Here is a 12,530-nt window from a genome sequence, read left to right as displayed (position 1 = left end):
AAATGCCACTTCCAGCTTAGCTGTGCAGAAGAAGAACAACAAGAAGAAGAAATATCTCGAAATATGTCCGTCAGGCCCCTTCCCTTGAGATAAATCTGCAAATATCTCGGAAACGAAGCGAGCTATGGCAAAATGTTAAGAGACCTTTTTTGTAGAGAATTATGTTTCCTACTTTTTATGTTCTATGATATTTTTTGATCCGACGCGTAGTTCTCGAGATATATCAAGATATTTAAAAGTTCCGAAGCCGCACCAACATAATAGAGATACAGAAACACCGTGGCCCCTTTCTTTGAGATAACTCTGCACTATTGCGAGCTGCAAATGCCACTTCCAGCTTAGCTGTGCAGAAGAAGGACAACAAGAAGAAGAAATATCTCGAAATATGTCCGTCAGGCCCCTTCCGTTGAGATAAATCTGCAAATATCTCGGAAACGAAGAGAGCTATGGCAAAATGTTAAGCGACCTTTTTTGTAGAGAATTAAGTTTCCTACTTTTTATGTTCTATGATATTTTTTGATCAGATGCGTAGTTCTCGAGATATATCAAGATATTTAAAAGTTCCGAAGCCGCACCAACATAATAGAGATACAGAAACACCGTGCCCCTTTCTTTGAGATAACTCTGCACTATTGCGAGCTGGAAATGCCACTTCCAGTTTAGCTGTGCACAAGAAGAACAACAAGAAGAAGAAATATCTCGAAATATGTCCGTTAGGCCCCTTCCCTTGAGATAAATCTGCAAATATCTCGGAAACGAAGCGAGCTATGGCAAAATATTAAGAGACCTTTTTTGTAGAGAATTAAGTTTCCTACTTTTTATGTTCTATGATATTTTTTGATCAGATGCGTAGTTCTCGAGATATACCAAGATATTTAAAAGTTCCGAAGCCGCACCAACATAATAGGGATACAGAAACACCGTGGCCCCTTTCTTTGAGATAACTCTGCACTAGTGCGAGCCGCAAATGCCACTTCCAGCTTAGCTGTGCAGAAGAAGAACAACAAGAAGAAGAAATATCTCGAAATATGTCCGTCAGGCCCCTTCCCTTGAGATAAATCTGCAAATATCTCGGAAACGAAGCGAGCTATGGCAAAATGTTAAGAGACCTTTTTTGTAGAGAATTATGTTTCCTACTTTTTATGTTCTATGATATTTTTTGATCCGACGCGTAGTTCTCGAGATATATCAAGATATTTAAAAGTTCCGAAGCCGCACCAACATAATAGAGATACAGAAACACCGCGGCCCCTTTCTTTGAGATAACTCTGCACTATTCCGAGCTGTAAATGCCACTTCCAGCTTAGCTGTGCAGAAGAAGAACAACAAGAAGAAGAAATATCTCGAAATATGTCCGTCAGGCCCCTTCCCTTGAGATATATCTGCAAATATCTCGGAAACGAAGCGAGCTATGGCAAAATGTTAAGAGACCTTTTTTGTAGAGAATTATGTTTCCTACAATTTATGTTCTATGATATTTTTTGATCAGATGCGTTGTTCTCGAGATATATCAAGATATTTAAAAGTTCCGAAGCCGCACCAACATAATAGAGATACAGAAACACCGTGGCCCCTTTCTTTGAGATAACTCTGCACTATTGCGAGCTGCAAATGCCACTTCCAGCTTAGCTGTGCAGAAGAAGAACAACAAGAAGAAGAAATATCTCGAAATATGTCTGTCAGGCCCCTTCCCTTGAGATATATCTGCAAATATCTCGGAAACGAAACGAGCTATGGCAAAATGTTGAGAGACCTTTTTTGTAGAGAATTAAGTTTCCTACTTTTTATGTTCTATGATATTTTTTGATCGGATGCGTAGTTCTCGAGATATATCAAGATATTTAAAAGTTCCGAAGCCGCACCAACATAATAGAGATACAGAAACACCGTGGCCCCTTTCTTTGAGATAACTCTGCACTATTGCGCGCTGCAAATGCCACTTCCAGCTTAGCTGTGCAGAAGAAGAACAACAAGAAGAAGAAACATCTCGAAATATGTCCGTCAGGCCCCTTCCCTTGAGATAAAACTGCAAATATCTCGGAAACGAAGCGAGCTATGGCAAAATGTTTAGAGACCTTTCTTGTAGAGAATTAAGTTTCCTACTTTTTATGTAGTATGATATTTTTTGATCAGATGCGTAGTTCTCGAGATATATCAAGATATTTAAAAGTTCCGAAGCCGCACCAACATAATAGAGATACAGAAACACCGTGGCCCCTTTCTTTGAGATAACTCTGCACTATTGCGCGCTGCAAATGCCACTTCCAGCTTAGCTGTGCAGAAGAAGAACAACAAGAAGAAGAAACATCTCGAAATATGTCCGTCAGGCCCCTTCCCTTGAGATAAAACTGCAAATATCTCGGAAACGAAGCGAGCTATGGCAAAATGTTTAGAGACCTTTCTTGTAGAGAATTAAGTTTCCTACTTTTTATGTAGTATGATATTTTTTGATCAGATGCGTAGTTCTCGAGATATATCAAGATATTTAAAAGTTCCGAAGCCGCACCAACATAATAGAGATACAGAAACACCGTGGCCCCTTTCTTTGAGATAACTCTGCACTAGTGCGAGCCGCAAATGCCACTTCCAGCTTAGCTGTGCAGAAGAAGAACAACAAGAAGAAGAAATATCTCGAAATATGTCCGTCAGGCCCCTTCCCTTGAGATAAATCTGCAAATATCTCGGAAACGAAGCGAGCTATGGCAAAATGTTAAGAGACCTTTTTTGTAGAGAATTATGTTTCCTACTTTTTATGTTCTATGATATTTTTTGATCCGACGCGTAGTTCTCGAGATATATCAAGATATTTAAAAGTTCCGAAGCCGCACCAACATAATAGAGATACAGAAACACCGTGGCCCCTTTCTTTGAGATAACTCTGCACTATTGCGAGCTGCAAATGCCACTTCCAGCTTAGCTGTGCAGAAGAAGGACAACAAGAAGAAGAAATATCTCGAAATATGTCCGTCAGGCCCCTTCCGTTGAGATAAATCTGCAAATATCTCGGAAACGAAGAGAGCTATGGCAAAATGTTAAGCGACCTTTTTTGTAGAGAATTAAGTTTCCTACTTTTTATGTTCTATGATATTTTTTGATCAGATGCGTAGTTCTCGAGATATATCAAGATATTTAAAAGTTCCGAAGCCGCACCAACATAATAGAGATACAGAAACACCGTGCCCCTTTCTTTGAGATAACTCTGCACTATTGCGAGCTGGAAATGCCACTTCCAGTTTAGCTGTGCACAAGAAGAACAACAAGAAGAAGAAATATCTCGAAATATGTCCGTTAGGCCCCTTCCCTTGAGATAAATCTGCAAATATCTCGGAAACGAAGCGAGCTATGGCAAAATATTAAGAGACCTTTTTTGTAGAGAATTAAGTTTCCTACTTTTTATGTTCTATGATATTTTTTGATCAGATGCGTAGTTCTCGAGATATACCAAGATATTTAAAAGTTCCGAAGCCGCACCAACATAATAGGGATACAGAAACACCGTGGCCCCTTTCTTTGAGATAACTCTGCACTAGTGCGAGCCGCAAATGCCACTTCCAGCTTAGCTGTGCAGAAGAAGAACAACAAGAAGAAGAAATATCTCGAAATATGTCCGTCAGGCCCCTTCCCTTGAGATAAATCTGCAAATATCTCGGAAACGAAGCGAGCTATGGCAAAATGTTAAGAGACCTTTTTTGTAGAGAATTATGTTTCCTACTTTTTATGTTCTATGATATTTTTTGATCCGACGCGTAGTTCTCGAGATATATCAAGATATTTAAAAGTTCCGAAGCCGCACCAACATAATAGAGATACAGAAACACCGTGGCCCCTTTCTCTGAGATAACTCTGCACTATTGCGAGCTGCAAATGCCACTTCCAGCTTAGCTGTGCAGAAGAAGGACAACAAGAAGAAGAAATATCTCGAAATATGTCCGTCAGGCCCCTTCCGTTGAGATAAATCTGCAAATATCTCGGAAACGAAGAGAGCTATGGCAAAATGTTAAGCGACCTTTTTTGTAGAGAATTAAGTTTCCTACTTTTTATGTTCTATGATATTTTTTGATCAGATGCGTAGTTCTCGAGATATATCAAGATATTTAAAAGTTCCGAAGCCGCACCAACATAATAGAGATACAGAAACACCGTGGCCCCTTTCTTTGAGATAACTCTGCACTATTGCGAGCTGCAAATGCCACTTCCAGCTTAGCTGTGCAGAAGAAGAACAACAAGAAGAAGAAATATCTCGAAATATGTCTGTCAGGCCCCTTCCCTTGAGATATATCTGCAAATATCTCGGAAACGAAACGAGCTATGGCAAAATGTTGAGAGACCTTTTTTGTAGAGAATTAAGTTTCCTACTTTTTATGTTCTATGATATTTTTTGATCGGATGCGTAGTTCTCGAGATATATCAAGATATTTAAAAGTTCCGAAGCCGCACCAACATAATAGAGATACAGAAACACCGTGGCCCCTTTCTTTGAGATAACTCTGCACTATTGCGCGCTGCAAATGCCACTTCCAGCTTAGCTGTGCAGAAGAAGAACAACAAGAAGAAGAAACATCTCGAAATATGTCCGTCAGGCCCCTTCCCTTGAGATAAAACTGCAAATATCTCGGAAACGAAGCGAGCTATGGCAAAATGTTTAGAGACCTTTCTTGTAGAGAATTAAGTTTCCTACTTTTTATGTAGTATGATATTTTTTGATCAGATGCGTAGTTCTCGAGATATATCAAGATATTTAAAAGTTCCGAAGCCGCACCAACATAATAGAGATACAGAAACACCGTGGCCCCTTTCTTTGAGATAACTCTGCACTATTGCGCGCTGCAAATGCCACTTCCAGCTTAGCTGTGCAGAAGAAGAACAACAAGAAGAAGAAACATCTCGAAATATGTCCGTCAGGCCCCTTCCCTTGAGATAAAACTGCAAATATCTCGGAAACGAAGCGAGCTATGGCAAAATGTTTAGAGACCTTTCTTGTAGAGAATTAAGTTTCCTACTTTTTATGTAGTATGATATTTTTTGATCAGATGCGTAGTTCTCGAGATATATCAAGATATTTAAAAGTTCCGAAGCCGCACCAACATAATAGAGATACAGAAACACCGTGGCCCCTTTCTTTGAGATAACTCTGCACTAGTGCGAGCCGCAAATGCCACTTCCAGCTTAGCTGTGCAGAAGAAGAACAACAAGAAGAAGAAATATCTCGAAATATGTCCGTCAGGCCCCTTCCCTTGAGATAAATCTGCAAATATCTCGGAAACGAAGCGAGCTATGGCAAAATGTTAAGAGACCTTTTTTGTAGAGAATTATGTTTCCTACTTTTTATGTTCTATGATATTTTTTGATCCGACGCGTAGTTCTCGAGATATATCAAGATATTTAAAAGTTCCGAAGCCGCACCAACATAATAGAGATACAGAAACACCGTGGCCCCTTTCTTTGAGATAACTCTGCACTATTGCGAGCTGCAAATGCCACTTCCAGCTTAGCTGTGCAGAAGAAGGACAACAAGAAGAAGAAATATCTCGAAATATGTCCGTCAGGCCCCTTCCGTTGAGATAAATCTGCAAATATCTCGGAAACGAAGAGAGCTATGGCAAAATGTTAAGCGACCTTTTTTGTAGAGAATTAAGTTTCCTACTTTTTATGTTCTATGATATTTTTTGATCAGATGCGTAGTTCTCGAGATATATCAAGATATTTAAAAGTTCCGAAGCCGCACCAACATAATAGAGATACAGAAACACCGTGCCCCTTTCTTTGAGATAACTCTGCACTATTGCGAGCTGGAAATGCCACTTCCAGTTTAGCTGTGCACAAGAAGAACAACAAGAAGAAGAAATATCTCGAAATATGTCCGTTAGGCCCCTTCCCTTGAGATAAATCTGCAAATATCTCGGAAGCGAAGCGAGCTATGGCAAAATATTAAGAGACCTTTTTTGTAGAGAATTAAGTTTCCTACTTTTTATGTTCTATGATATTTTTTGATCAGATGCGTAGTTCTCGAGATATACCAAGATATTTAAAAGTTCCGAAGCCGCACCAACATAATAGGGATACAGAAACACCGTGGCCCCTTTCTTTGAGATAACTCTGCACTAGTGCGAGCCGCAAATGCCACTTCCAGCTTAGCTGTGCAGAAGAAGAACAACAAGAAGAAGAAATATCTCGAAATATGTCCGTCAGGCCCCTTCCCTTGAGATAAATCTGCAAATATCTCGGAAACGAAGCGAGCTATGGCAAAATGTTAAGAGACCTTTTTTGTAGAGAATTATGTTTCCTACTTTTTATGTTCTATGATATTTTTTGATCCGACACGTAGTTCTCGAGATATATCAAGATATTTAAAAGTTCCGAAGCCGCACCAACATAATAGAGATACAGAAACACCGTGGCCCCTTTCTTTGAGATAACTCTGCACTATTGCGAGCTGCAAATGCCACTTCCAGCTTAGCTGTGCAGAAGAAGGACAACAAGAAGAAGAAATATCTCGAAATATGTCCGTCAGGCCCCTTCCGTTGAGATAAATCTGCAAATATCTCGGAAACGAAGAGAGCTATGGCAAAATGTTAAGCGACCTTTTTTGTAGAGAATTAAGTTTCCTACTTTTTATGTTCTATGATATTTTTTGATCAGATGCGTAGTTCTCGAGATATATCAAGATATTTAAAAGTTCCGAAGCCGCACCAACATAATAGAGATACAGAAACACCGTGGCCCCTTTCTTTGAGATAACTCTGCACTATTGCGAGCTGGAAATGCCACTTCCAGTTTAGCTGTGCACAAGAAGAACAACAAGAAGAAGAAATATCTCGAAATATGTCCGTTAGGCCCCTTCCCTTGAGATAAATCTGCAAATATCTCGGAAACGAAGCGAGCTATGGCAAAATATTAAGAGACCTTTTTTGTAGAGAATTAAGTTTCCTACTTTTTATGTTCTATGATATTTTTTGATCAGATGCGTAGTTCTCGAGATATACCAAGATATTTAAAAGTTCCGAAGCCGCACCAACATAATAGAGATACAGAAACACCGTGGCCCCTTTCTTTGAGATAACTCTGCACTATTGCGAGCTGCAAATGCCACTTCCAGCTTAGCTGTGCAGAGGAAGAACAACAAGAAGAAGAAATATCTCGAAATATGTCCGTCAGGCCAGTTCCTTTGAGCTGAATCTGCAAATATCTCGGAAACGAAGCGAGCTATGGCAAAATGTTAAGAGACGTTTTTTGTAGAGAATTATGTTTCCTACAATTTATGTTCTATGATATTTTTTGATCAGAAGCGTAGTTTTCGAGATATATCGAGACATTTAAAAGTTCCGAAGCCGCACCAACATAATAGAGATACAGAAACACCGTGGCCCCTTTCTTTGAGATAACTCTGCACTAGTGCGAGCCGCAAATGCCACTTCCAGCTTAGCTGTGCAGAAGAAGAACAACAAGAAGAAGAAATATCTCGAAATATGTCCGTCAGGCCCCTTCCCTTGAGATAAATCTGCACATATCTCGGAAACGAAGCGAGCTATGGCAAAATGTTAAGAGACGTTTTTTGTAGAGAATTATGTTTCCTACAATCTATGTTCTATGATATTTTTTGATCGGACGCGTAGTTCTCGAGATATATCAAGATATTTAAAAGTTCCGAAGCCGCACCAACATAATAGAGATACAGAAACACCGTGGCCCCTTTCGTTGAGATAACTCTGCACTAGTGCGAGCTGCAAATGCCACTTCCAGCTTAGCTGTGCAGAGGAAGAACAACAAGAAGAAGAAATATCTCGAAATATGTCCGTCAGGCCAGTTCCTTTGAGTTGAATCTGCAAATATCTCGGAAACGAAGCGAGCTATGGCAAAATGTTAAGAGACGTTTTTTGTAGAGAATTATGTTTCCTACAATTTATGTTCTATGATATTTTTTGATCAGAAGCGTAGTTTTCGAGATATATCGAGATATTTAAAAGTTCCGAATCCGCACCAACATAATAGGGATACAGAAACACCGTGGCCCCTTTCTTTGAGATAACTCTGCACTATTGCGACCTGCAAATGCCACTTTCAGCTCAGCTGTGCAGAAGAAGAACAACAAGAAGAAGAAGTATCTCGAAATATGTCCGTCAGGCCCCTTCCCTTGAGATAAATCTGCAAATATCTCGGAAACGAAGCGAGCTATGGCAAAATGATAAGAGACCTTTTTGGTAGAGAATTAAGTTTCCTACTTTTCATGTTCTATGATATTTTTTGATCAGATGCGTAGTTCTCGAGATATATCAAGATATTTAAAAGTTCCGAAGCCGCACCAACATAATAGAGATACAGAAACACCGTGGCCCCTTTCTTTGAGATAACTCTGCACTATTGCGAGCTGCAAATGCCACTTCCAGCTTAGCTGTGCAGAAGAAGAACAACAAGAAGAAGAAATATCTCGAAATATGTCCGTCAGGCCCCTTCCCTTGAGATATATCTGCAAATATCTCGGAAACGAAGCGAGCTATGGCAAAATGTTAAGAGACCTTTTTTGTAGAGAATTATGTTTCCTACAATTTAGGTTCTATGATATTTTTTGATCAGAAGCGTAGTTTTCGAGATATATCGAGATATTTAAAAGTTCCGAAGCCGCACCAACATAATAGAGATACAGAAACACCGTGGCCCCTTTCTTTGAGATAACTCTGCACTATTGCGAGCTGCAAATGCCACTTCCAGCTTAGCTGTGCAGAGGAAGAACAACAAGAAGAAGAAATATCTCGAAATATGTCCGTCAGGCCAGTTCCTTTGAGCTGAATCTGCAAATATCTCGGAAACGAAGCGAGCTATGGCAAAATGTTAAGAGACGTTTTTTGTAGAGAATTATGTTTCCTACAATTTATGTTCTATGATATTTTTTGATCAGAAGCGTAGTTTTCGAGATATATCGAGATATTTAAAAGTTCCGAAGCCGCACCAACATAATAGGGATACAGAAACACCGTGGCCCCTTTCTTTGAGATAACTCTGCACTAGTGCGAGCCGCAAATGCCACTTCCAGGTTAGCTGTGCAGAAGAAGAACAGAAAGAAGAAGAAATATCTCGAAATATGTCCGTCAGCCCCTTCCCTTGAGATAAATCTGCAAATATCTCGGAAACGAAGCGAGCTATGGCAAAATGTTAAGAGACCTTTTTTGTAGAGAATTATGTTTTCTACAATTTATGTTCTATGATATTTTTTGATCAGAAGCGTAGTTTTCGAGATATATCGAGATATTTAAAAGATCCGAAGCCGCACCAACATAATAGAGATACAGAAACACCGTGGCCCCTTTCTTTGAGATAACTCTGCACTAGTGCGAGCTGCAAATGCCACTTCCAGCTTACCTGTGCAGAAGAAGAACAACAAGAAGAAGAAATATCTCGAAATATGTCCGTCAGGCCCCTTCCCTTGAGATAAATCTGCAAATATCTCGGAAACGAAGCGAGCTATGGCAAAATGTTAAGAGACCTTTTTTGTAGAGAATTAAGTTTCCTACTTTTTATGCTCTATGATATTTTTTGATCAGATGCGTAGTTCTCGAGATATATCAAGATATTTAAAAGTTCCGAAGCCGCACCAACATAATAGAGATACAGAAACACCGTGGCCCCTTTCTTTGAGATAACTCTGCACTATTGCGAGCTGCAAATGCCACTTCCAGCTTAGCTGTGCAGAAGAAGAACAACAAGAAGAAGAAATATCTCGAAATATGTCCGTCAGGCCAGTTCCTTTGAGTTGAATCTGCAAATATCTCGGAAACGAAGCGAGCTATGGCAAAATGTTAAGAGACGTTTTTTGTAGAGAATTATGTTTCCTACAATTTATGTTCTATGATATTTTTTGATCAGAAGCGTAGTTTTCGAGATATATCGAGATATTTAAAAGTTCCGAATCCGCACCAACATAATAGGGATACAGAAACACCGTGGCCCCTTTCTTTGAGATAACTCTGCACTATTGCGACCTGCAAATGCCACTTTCAGCTCAGCTGTGCAGAAGAAGAACAACAAGAAGAAGAAGTATCTCGAAATATGTCCGTCAGGCCCCTTCCCTTGAGATAAATCTGCAAATATCTCGGAAACGAAGCGAGCTATGGCAAAATGATAAGAGACCTTTTTGGTAGAGAATTAAGTTTCCTACTTTTCATGTTCTATGATGTTTTTTGATCAGATGCGTAGTTCTCGAGATATATCAAGATATTTAAAAGTTCCGAAGCCGCACCAACATAATAGAGATACAGAAACACCGTGGCCCCTTTCTTTGAGATAACTCTGCACTATTGCGAGCTGCAAATGCCACTTCCAGCTTAGCTGTGCAGAAGAAGAACAACAAGAAGAAGAAATATCTCGAAATATGTCCGTCAGGCCCCTTCCCTTGAGATATATCTGCAAATATCTCGGAAACGAAGCGAGCTATGGCAAAATGTTAAGAGACCTTTTTTGTAGAGAATTATGTTTCCTACAATTTAGGTTCTATGATATTTTTTGATCAGAAGCGTAGTTTTCGAGATATATCGAGATATTTAAAAGTTCCGAAGCCGCACCAACATAATAGAGATACAGAAACACCGTGGCCCCTTTCTTTGAGATAACTCTGCACTAGTGCGAGCTGCAAATGCCACTTCCAGCTTAGCTGTGCAGAAGAAGAACAACAAGAAGAAGAAATATCTCGAAATATGTCCGTCAGGCCCCTTCCCTTGAGATAAATCTGCAAATATCTCGGAAACGAAGCGAGCTATGGCAAAATGTTAAGAGACCTTTTTTGTAGAGAATTAAGTTTCCTACTTTTTATGCTCTATGATATTTTTTGATCAGATGCGTAGTTCTCGAGATATATCAAGATATTTAAAAGTTCCGAAGCCGCACCAACATAATAGAGATACAGAAACACCGTGGCCCCTTTCGTTGAGATAACTCTGCACTAGTGCGAGCCTTAAATGCCACTTCCAGCTTAGCTGTGCAGAAGAAGAACAACAAGAAGAAGAAATATCTCGAAATATGTCCGTCAGACCCCTTCCCTTGAGATGAATCTGCAAATATCTCGGAAACGAAGCGAGCTATGGCAAAATGTTAAGAGACCTTTTTTGTAGAGAATAATGTTTCCTACAATTTACGTTCTATGATATTTTTTGATCAGAAGCGTAGTTTTCGAGATATATCGAGATATTTAAAAGTTCCGAAGACGCACCAACATAATAGAGATACAGAAACACCGTGGCCCCTTTCTTTGAGATAACTGTGCGCTAGTGCGAGCCGCAAATGCCACTTCCAGCTTAGCTGTGCAGAAGAAGAACAACAAGAAGAAGAAATATCTCGAAATATGTCCGTCAGGCCCCTTCCCTTGAGATATATCTGCAAATATCTCGGAAACGAAGTGAGCTATGGCAAAATGTTAAGAGACCGTTTTTGTAGAGAATTAAGTTTCCTACTTTTTATGTTCTATGATATTTTTTGATCAGACGCGTAGTTCTCGAGATATATCAAGATATTTAAAAGTTCCGAAGCCGCACCAACATAATAGAGATACAGAAACACCGTGGCCCCTTTCGTTGAGATAACTCTGCACTAGAGCGAGCCGCAAATGCCACTTCCAGCTTAGCTGTGCAGAAGAAGAACAACAAGAAGAAGAAATATCTCGAAATATGTCCGTCAGGCCCCTTCCCTTGAGATAAATATGCAAATATCTCGGAAACGAAGCGAGCTGTGGCAAAATGTTAAGAGACCGTTGTTGTAGAGAATTAAGTTTCCTACTTTTTATGTGCTATGATATTTTTTGATCAGACGCGTAGTTCTCGAGATATATCAAGATATTTAAAAGTTCCGAAGCCGCACCAACATAATAGAGATACAGAAACACCGTGGCCCCTTTCTTTGAGATAACTCTGCACTATTGCGAGCTGCAAATGCCACTTCCAGCTTAGCTGTGCAGAAGAAGAACAACAAGAAGAAGAAATATCTCGAAATATGTCCGTCAGGCCCCTTCCCTTGAGATAAATCTGCAAATATCTCGGAAACGAAGAGAGCTATGGCAAAATGTCAAGAGACCTTTTTTGTAGAGAATTATGTTTCCTACAATTTATGTTCTATGATATTTTTTGATCAGAAGCGTAGTTTTCGAGATATATCGAGATATTTAAAAGTTCCGAAGCCGCACCAACATAATAGAGATACAGAAACACCGTGGCCCCTTTCTTTGAGATAACTCTGCACTAGTGCGAGCCGCAAATGCCACTTCCAGCTTAGCTGTGCAGAAGAAGAACAACAAGAAGAAGAAATATCTCGAAATATGTCCGTCAGGCCCCTTCCCTTGAGATATATCTGCAAATATCTCGGAAACGAAGCGAGCTATGGCAAAATGTTAAGAGACCTTTTTTGTAGAGAATTATGTTTCCTACAATTTATGTTGTATGATATTTTTTGATCAGACGCGTAGTTCTCGAGATATATCAAGATATTTAAAAGTTCCGAAGCCGCACCAACATAATAGAGATACAGAAACACCGTGGCCCCTTTCTTTGAGA

Source organism: Osmia lignaria, unplaced genomic scaffold, assembly GCF_051020975.1.
Source record: "Osmia lignaria lignaria isolate PbOS001 unplaced genomic scaffold, iyOsmLign1 scaffold0006, whole genome shotgun sequence".
Taxonomy (NCBI): domain Eukaryota; kingdom Metazoa; phylum Arthropoda; class Insecta; order Hymenoptera; family Megachilidae; genus Osmia; species Osmia lignaria.
The sequence above is the reverse complement of the archived record's forward strand: the minus strand, read 5'-3'. Positions refer to the sequence as shown.